Source organism: Frieseomelitta varia, unplaced genomic scaffold (assembly GCF_011392965.1).
Source record: "Frieseomelitta varia isolate USP_RPSP 00005682 unplaced genomic scaffold, Fvar_1.2 scaffold_1842, whole genome shotgun sequence".
Lineage (NCBI taxonomy): Eukaryota > Metazoa > Arthropoda > Insecta > Hymenoptera > Apidae > Frieseomelitta > Frieseomelitta varia.
Window position 1 is genome coordinate 1 of NW_025109575.1, and position 6,433 is coordinate 6,433.

The following is a 6,433-nucleotide window of genomic DNA, read 5'->3' on the forward strand; positions in this document are numbered from 1 at the left end:
TTGAGCTTGCTCGAGGAAGATCTAGCCTCTATTAGTCGCGTGACTTAAATATTTTAATATTTTAAAATATTTTACTATATGTTGATTACGAATTTTATTTATTGTTTATCTTTTTATTGTGTTTTACTATGTTTTCTATCTATTAAATATATAATATAGGAGCATTGATTAGTGCAACTCGTAACTGTTTTATCCATTAGGTTAACGACAATTGTAACTTTGCGCGATGCGTATAATTGTTTAAATTGTAAGGAGGGATGCGCCCCTCTTACATTTATTATGGGGTTATCCGGCTTAACATGCTGTCAATGTTTAAGAATTAGTCTCTATTCGAAATCCATCGTGTGATTTTTAAGTAACATAGTTCGATTCTCTCGCGAACGGATAATGGTGCGTAGACATGGGCGACCAGACGACGATGACGGGCTTTTCAACCGGCGAGCGTCAGGCAGCACAGTCCTTTCTCAGGGATTTTGTAAATGTGCTTAGTGCCTGTATTTGATAATTATTGTAAATTTATATCGTAGTTCAGTAGTTTGTTTAACGGCTTGTTCAAGCTGCCAGCGATTGTGCGATACAGAGTGTCGAGGAGACAGAAGCAGTCTCGAATTGTCTTTTCCGCGATAAATTTTGCTACTGGTACGCACTATACGTATTATCTTGTATTTTATAATTATTTTAATTGGTTTTATTCATTTCATCCACTGGCTCATAGAGAGCCGATAGGATTTATATTTTACTGAATATTCTAGCGACAATTCGCTAGAATACAGGGCATCTACTCAATGTATCGAGTCATTCATTAACAGCGTATCTTATCAGTCAGCTAATCGTTTGTTCTTTTTTCAACCGATATTGTATTTTATTTTTTGTATAATGTTCTATATTTAATTTTTGTATAATTCGAGGCTGTTCTTCCTGAGCGAGAATCTTTTTCAAACACGATCAACGGTAAACACTTTGTGGTGTACCTTTGCCAGAAAATATTAATATAGCCTCGCTGTTTAACCGATTGTGTTGGCGTCTAATTTATATTAAATCTATATCGAGTTCCAGTGTATGGCGAAATCTATTTATTTTATTTTATTTTTATCTCAATTTAAATGATACACCCCGATGGTACATCTTCTATTATTTGCGTTTATTTATTTATTAACTCATTTTATTTATTATTTATGGATAATTATTTATTTATTTTATATTGTATCTGTTTGATACCAAAGACCTCTGTGCCCCGACATTGTTGTGACGCACGAATTCTCGAAGACCGTCATCATTGCTAATGTAACCGTGCCGTTCAAAAATATATTTAAGACGCTCGAGAAGACAGAGTTGAATAAAATTCTGAAGTATTGGCCCTTCGTCAACTCGATACGTAGGCACGGTTACACCGCCCATATTGACGGCTTCGTTGGAGGCGGCCTGAGAGCTTGGTACCCGTGGAACGATCACCTGCTGACCCTGCTGCGTCTCTGCGAGACGCTTGGTGGTCTCTGAAACTGTCGCCTGGTCTCCAGACATGTACATCGAACATGTCTGGTACCAGACAATATCGTGTGCCAATCCCAGGGGACCAGACCGAGGAACCTGTCGCACACGATGATCCGGAACCGAGTGAACGCAATGACGTTCATGACGGCGTAAGCGCGAGCTGCTGCCTCCCACCGATTCATAATTTTAACCTATTTGACTTTAGCTTTTTAAAGTTAATTTTCAACGAACTTTAATCTTGTTTACTACTTATTTTATTTTGAATTTAACACCTATTTTATCTTAAATTTTAAATTTTATTAAGCATTCACTCGTTGCTGGATCTATAGACACACATTTTTAGCCGCGTATATTATCGTTCCTTTTATAATTTTTACAATTCTTTTATTATTTTGTAAATCTATTGTTTTAACCCTTTTATCTTTTCTTTATGCTTTCTGTTAAGGTGCAAAAGTCATGTACATGGATGCTGGCGCCAATGCGGGGCGCCAGCTCTATTTCAGCCATGTTTCTGTTTAAATACACACTGGCGACTGCCACCGCAGCGAACACGCGTGCAGCACCAGCTGTGCCTCCAAACTAATTTTATATTTTATTTTATTCTATTCTGTTTATATACTAATATTTTATACCCTGTTTATTGATTGATTTATCTATCTTAACTGTAATATTTTAAGCGCGCATGAAGGAGAGGAGCCTCTACAGCCCTCTCCTACTTATAATTTATATAATGTAGGCCAAGAGGCCACTCTTGCGAGACTATGTACCATCTCGCGGCGGTTGACTTTGTCCCCGCGGGAAACATGGCTTAAAGAATAAAGCTCAATTAATTTGTTCTTATCAGTTTAATACCTCATACATCCTCCATAGGAGGGAGGGTCAGTATATGAACCTGATTTTTGGAATCGGATGGAGTTGGCAGAGTTCACTCCTCAACCACCGCGAATTAGCGCGGTATTGCAGTGCCACTGGAAGTGGCCCAATCCACAGGTTCCAAACAATCAACGTTTTCTCGACCTGTGACGACCCGATACCGACCTGGAACGATTTGGCGACCCGCGGGTTCTCTCCAGACGACCAAGAGGAAGACCGTCCCGGCGTCTGGAGGAAGTGAATAGAGCCGCGAGGAAAAGACCACCCACCCACCACTCCTCGAGGGGAGAAGAAAGATCTGTGTGGAGTGCGACTTTCCTAGGCGGAAGAGGAGAGCTGTGATGAGTGGAGATCACCCCGGGTAGGAGCGCATGAGTACGAGTCGCACGATAACGTGCATCGGCCAGGTCGCTGCCACCGTGTAGAGGACGATCGGTGGAACCTCTCCTGCTATACCTGTAGAAGACGAAGCATGGGTAGTCGCGAAGAGAGGAGCCAGACCAGAAGAGGGCGCCTTTGAATACGAGAAGGAAGGAGAGCAGCACCACGCAAAGAGAGGTGTTGCTCGTGCCGCGATCTGAGGTGTTCAGCTGCCCGTTTTGCTACGCAGGACCATCTTCAGCGCAGATGAAGAGTTGGGGACTGTGACCAGAGGTCTGATGACTTCTCAAAGCACGACTACAGCGACAATAAAGACGATAACAGCGGTAACAGGATGTCGTCACCCCTGATGACGGAGACCATTATGTGTTCAGGGTAACGACCAGAATTTTATTAATGACACCGAAGAGAAGCGTCATGGAGAGCATCGCTGGCGTTCTAATGCGCGACGTCGTGCCCTCCTACACTACCTGCATCGACAGATTTAGCCTCGCCTCCGAGCAGCACCGCGAAGATGTTTTCCGGCGTTGGATAGCGCATTGGTAAGCACAAAAATCTAATACAATTTGCTACGCTCTGTGTATTAGATTGTTCGTTGTTGCTATAATTACGCTGTCCCTAATGAGCTTATACAGTATTGAATTCGTCTCGACATCAATATGACATCAATCGGCAATAGCAGAGCCTATTCCATTGCAAGATATAAAATGTTACATATATGGCGAGTTTAATAATAATTGGATATATATAATCATTTTCAGGAGAACGAGTTATTTGCGACCTATGGTGTTTCTTGGATACTTTTTATCCTCTCGATGAGTAGATCACGATGCAACAATAAAAAACTTTGATCTTGAGAAAACCGGCCAAGTACAATTTTGCACGTTATTTTTCAAACAGATCTCCACTGATCCAATGATGCAGAATCTAGCTGTGGATAGTCTATACACATAATTTTGGTACGTCCTATATATATGTATTTTTTTTTTAATTCGCTTGAATATAAATATTATTTAAATAATTGAATATGTATTTAATACACTTGGGTAAACTGAATAAATATATTTATTTGATTTGAATATCAAATTATTTTTTAATATTATTCAGAATTATGTTTTATAAAATTAATAAATATATATATATATAACATGAGTAATGTAAATAATTTTCTTACACTGAATTTATTTAAATGCAAATTAATATCTCAAAATTTTTAAGCTACTTAATACATATTAAGAACATATTACAGACAGATACGTCAGTTATTAAAAATAAATATCCATTTCTTTTAGAGAAATATTTTATAATGCTCTTGTTCTCAAAATAATTATTTCCTCCAATTCACTCTATTGTAAAACCATTTTATTATTTAAATATAATTCTTATTAGAATTTCATGACTCCAAAAATTTATTCCTAAAACAAAGTTTATAAATAATTATATATTTTTTATTAAAATAAAATTAAAATTTAAATTAATTATATTTATTATTTATAAATTATTTTTAACATTTTTATTTATTCGAATATTTTTTAATAAATTTATTTCTTCATCAATTAAAATTAATACAATATGATATCATAAAATAATTAAAATATTTAATTATATTATTTTATTATTAAATACATTTATTTCAATTAATTTAAAATTTTTTATTACTTTAAGTCATTTGTATTTTTTTAAAAAATAATTTTAAAGTAATATAAAAATTATTTATAATTATTTTATATTTATATATTATTTATATTGTTTAAATAATTGAATTTAAAAATGCTTGTATTAGTATAAATATTAGAATAAATATTAGATAGAATTTATGGATCAATTTTTTTTTATTATCTACAGGATTTCATAGAATTCACGTATTAATTAGAACATTGTTGTTACTTGTTACTTATTTTATTATTTCGATTATTTAATTTTTATTTTTCATTAATTCATCATATTAATTTTGAATTATCACTTTGATATTAACATTTTATAGATGTAATTTAATTATTTTTATATTTATTTTATTATACATTAATTTAATTTATATATGTAGTATTAATAATGCATTTAATTTCCAATTAAAAAATTTATTTAATTATAATATTAATTTTTATATTATTTATTATATTAATTATATTAATTTCAATAATTATTTTTAATTTAAATAAATTTTTATTAATTAATAAAAAAATAATTTTAAAAAAAGTTTCATTTGAATGTGGATTTAATTAAATTTCAAAATTTATATTTTACCATTTTCTATTTTTTTTTTTTTTAATTAGATTATTATTTTTAAGTTTTAATATTAAAATTACTTTATTAATTCTTATAATTTTTACTTTAAATGTATAAATTTTTTCTATATAATTAATATAATTTTATTATTTATATTTGTAATATTATTTACATTAATTATTGAATGAATAATAGGTTATTTATATTGAATATTTTAATTTAAATAAGAATCATACTGATTAATTTTTAAGTCGAAATTAAATGTAAAAATTACTTCATATTTAAAAAATTGAATGAATTTAATTTTTAATTAAATTAAATTAAATTATTTCAATTTAAATTAATTTAATTAAAATCAAAAAAATGTATTGTTAATAAAATTATTGAATAAAATTCTAATTTAATTGAAATAAAAAATTAAAGCTTCTAACTTTAGATATAAATTAGATACAAATACCTTTTATACTATAAATATTATGAATATAAAAAATAATCTATATATATATATATATATATATATATATATATAAAATTATGAATAAAATAAAAATTATATGTAAAAATTCTATTATGATTAAAAATCTTAAATAATAACAACTTTTTACAAATATAAATATAATAATAATAAAAAAGAAAATAATAATTAATTCTTTAATTATATTTATATATATATTATTATTAATTATATAATTTTATATCTTAAATTTTAATTTACAAAATTAATGTTTTTATTAAACTACATAACTTAAAACAATTTTTTTAGTTATAGTTTTAAAAATTATATGTAAATTATTTTTTGAAATAATGAAAATTTTTATTTTAAATTATATTATAATAATAAATTCATTCTTAATTTTAATTTTTTTAATTAATTTATTATTATTTAAAATTTCTTTTAATCCATTAAATCAATTAATTTATTTTATTTCCTTTACTATTTTCATGTCAATTAATATTTATTTAATTAAATCATTATCATTATTATTTTTTTATGTAATTTTAATTATAATTAGGGGAATGATAATTTTATTTTCATATTTTATTTGTTTAATTAATTTACAAACAACTATAAAAAATAAATTTAAATTTCATTATTTCATAATATATATATTTATTGTTTTAACTATATTAATATATATAAATTTAAATTTTTTTTATTAGTAAAAAATTTTAAAATTATTTATAACTGCAATTAATTCAATAATAACGTTCTCACGACAGCCAGCTCCATCATCCATCTTCAGGTTCCTCACCCCAGTGGTGAAACTGACCCGGCTCCCGTACACCTTATGAAGCTCAGCGTCGCCAAGCTGCAGCAGGGACATCACCTGGCGCTCGGATACTCTGGTTTCTGAGGACGCCGATCAGTCCCCTCCCCACCAGGGATGTGAGAGGTTAGTTCTTATTATAAGGTGCATATGAATGTGAGTGAGATAAGATATGAGTGAGTGAGTGAGTGAGT

General features: G+C 29.9%; 1 long non-coding RNA gene and 1 other non-coding gene across 2 annotated transcripts in view; both read left to right on the forward strand.

Annotated features, from left to right (window-relative positions):
* The first annotated feature begins 132 nt into the window (after positions 1–132).
* The window catches only part of LOC122538983, an 8,140-nt gene continuing 1,839 nt past the window's right edge, over positions 133–6,433 (forward strand). The window contains exons 1-3 of the long non-coding RNA XR_006308965.1: positions 133–3,287; positions 3,507–3,704; positions 6,193–6,365. This is a non-coding gene — a long non-coding RNA (uncharacterized LOC122538983). The remainder of the gene's footprint in view (positions 3,288–3,506; positions 3,705–6,192; positions 6,366–6,433) is intronic.
* Positions 2,291–2,479, forward strand: LOC122538984. The gene has a single exon (XR_006308966.1). It is a non-coding gene; the product is annotated as a U2 spliceosomal RNA (small nuclear RNA).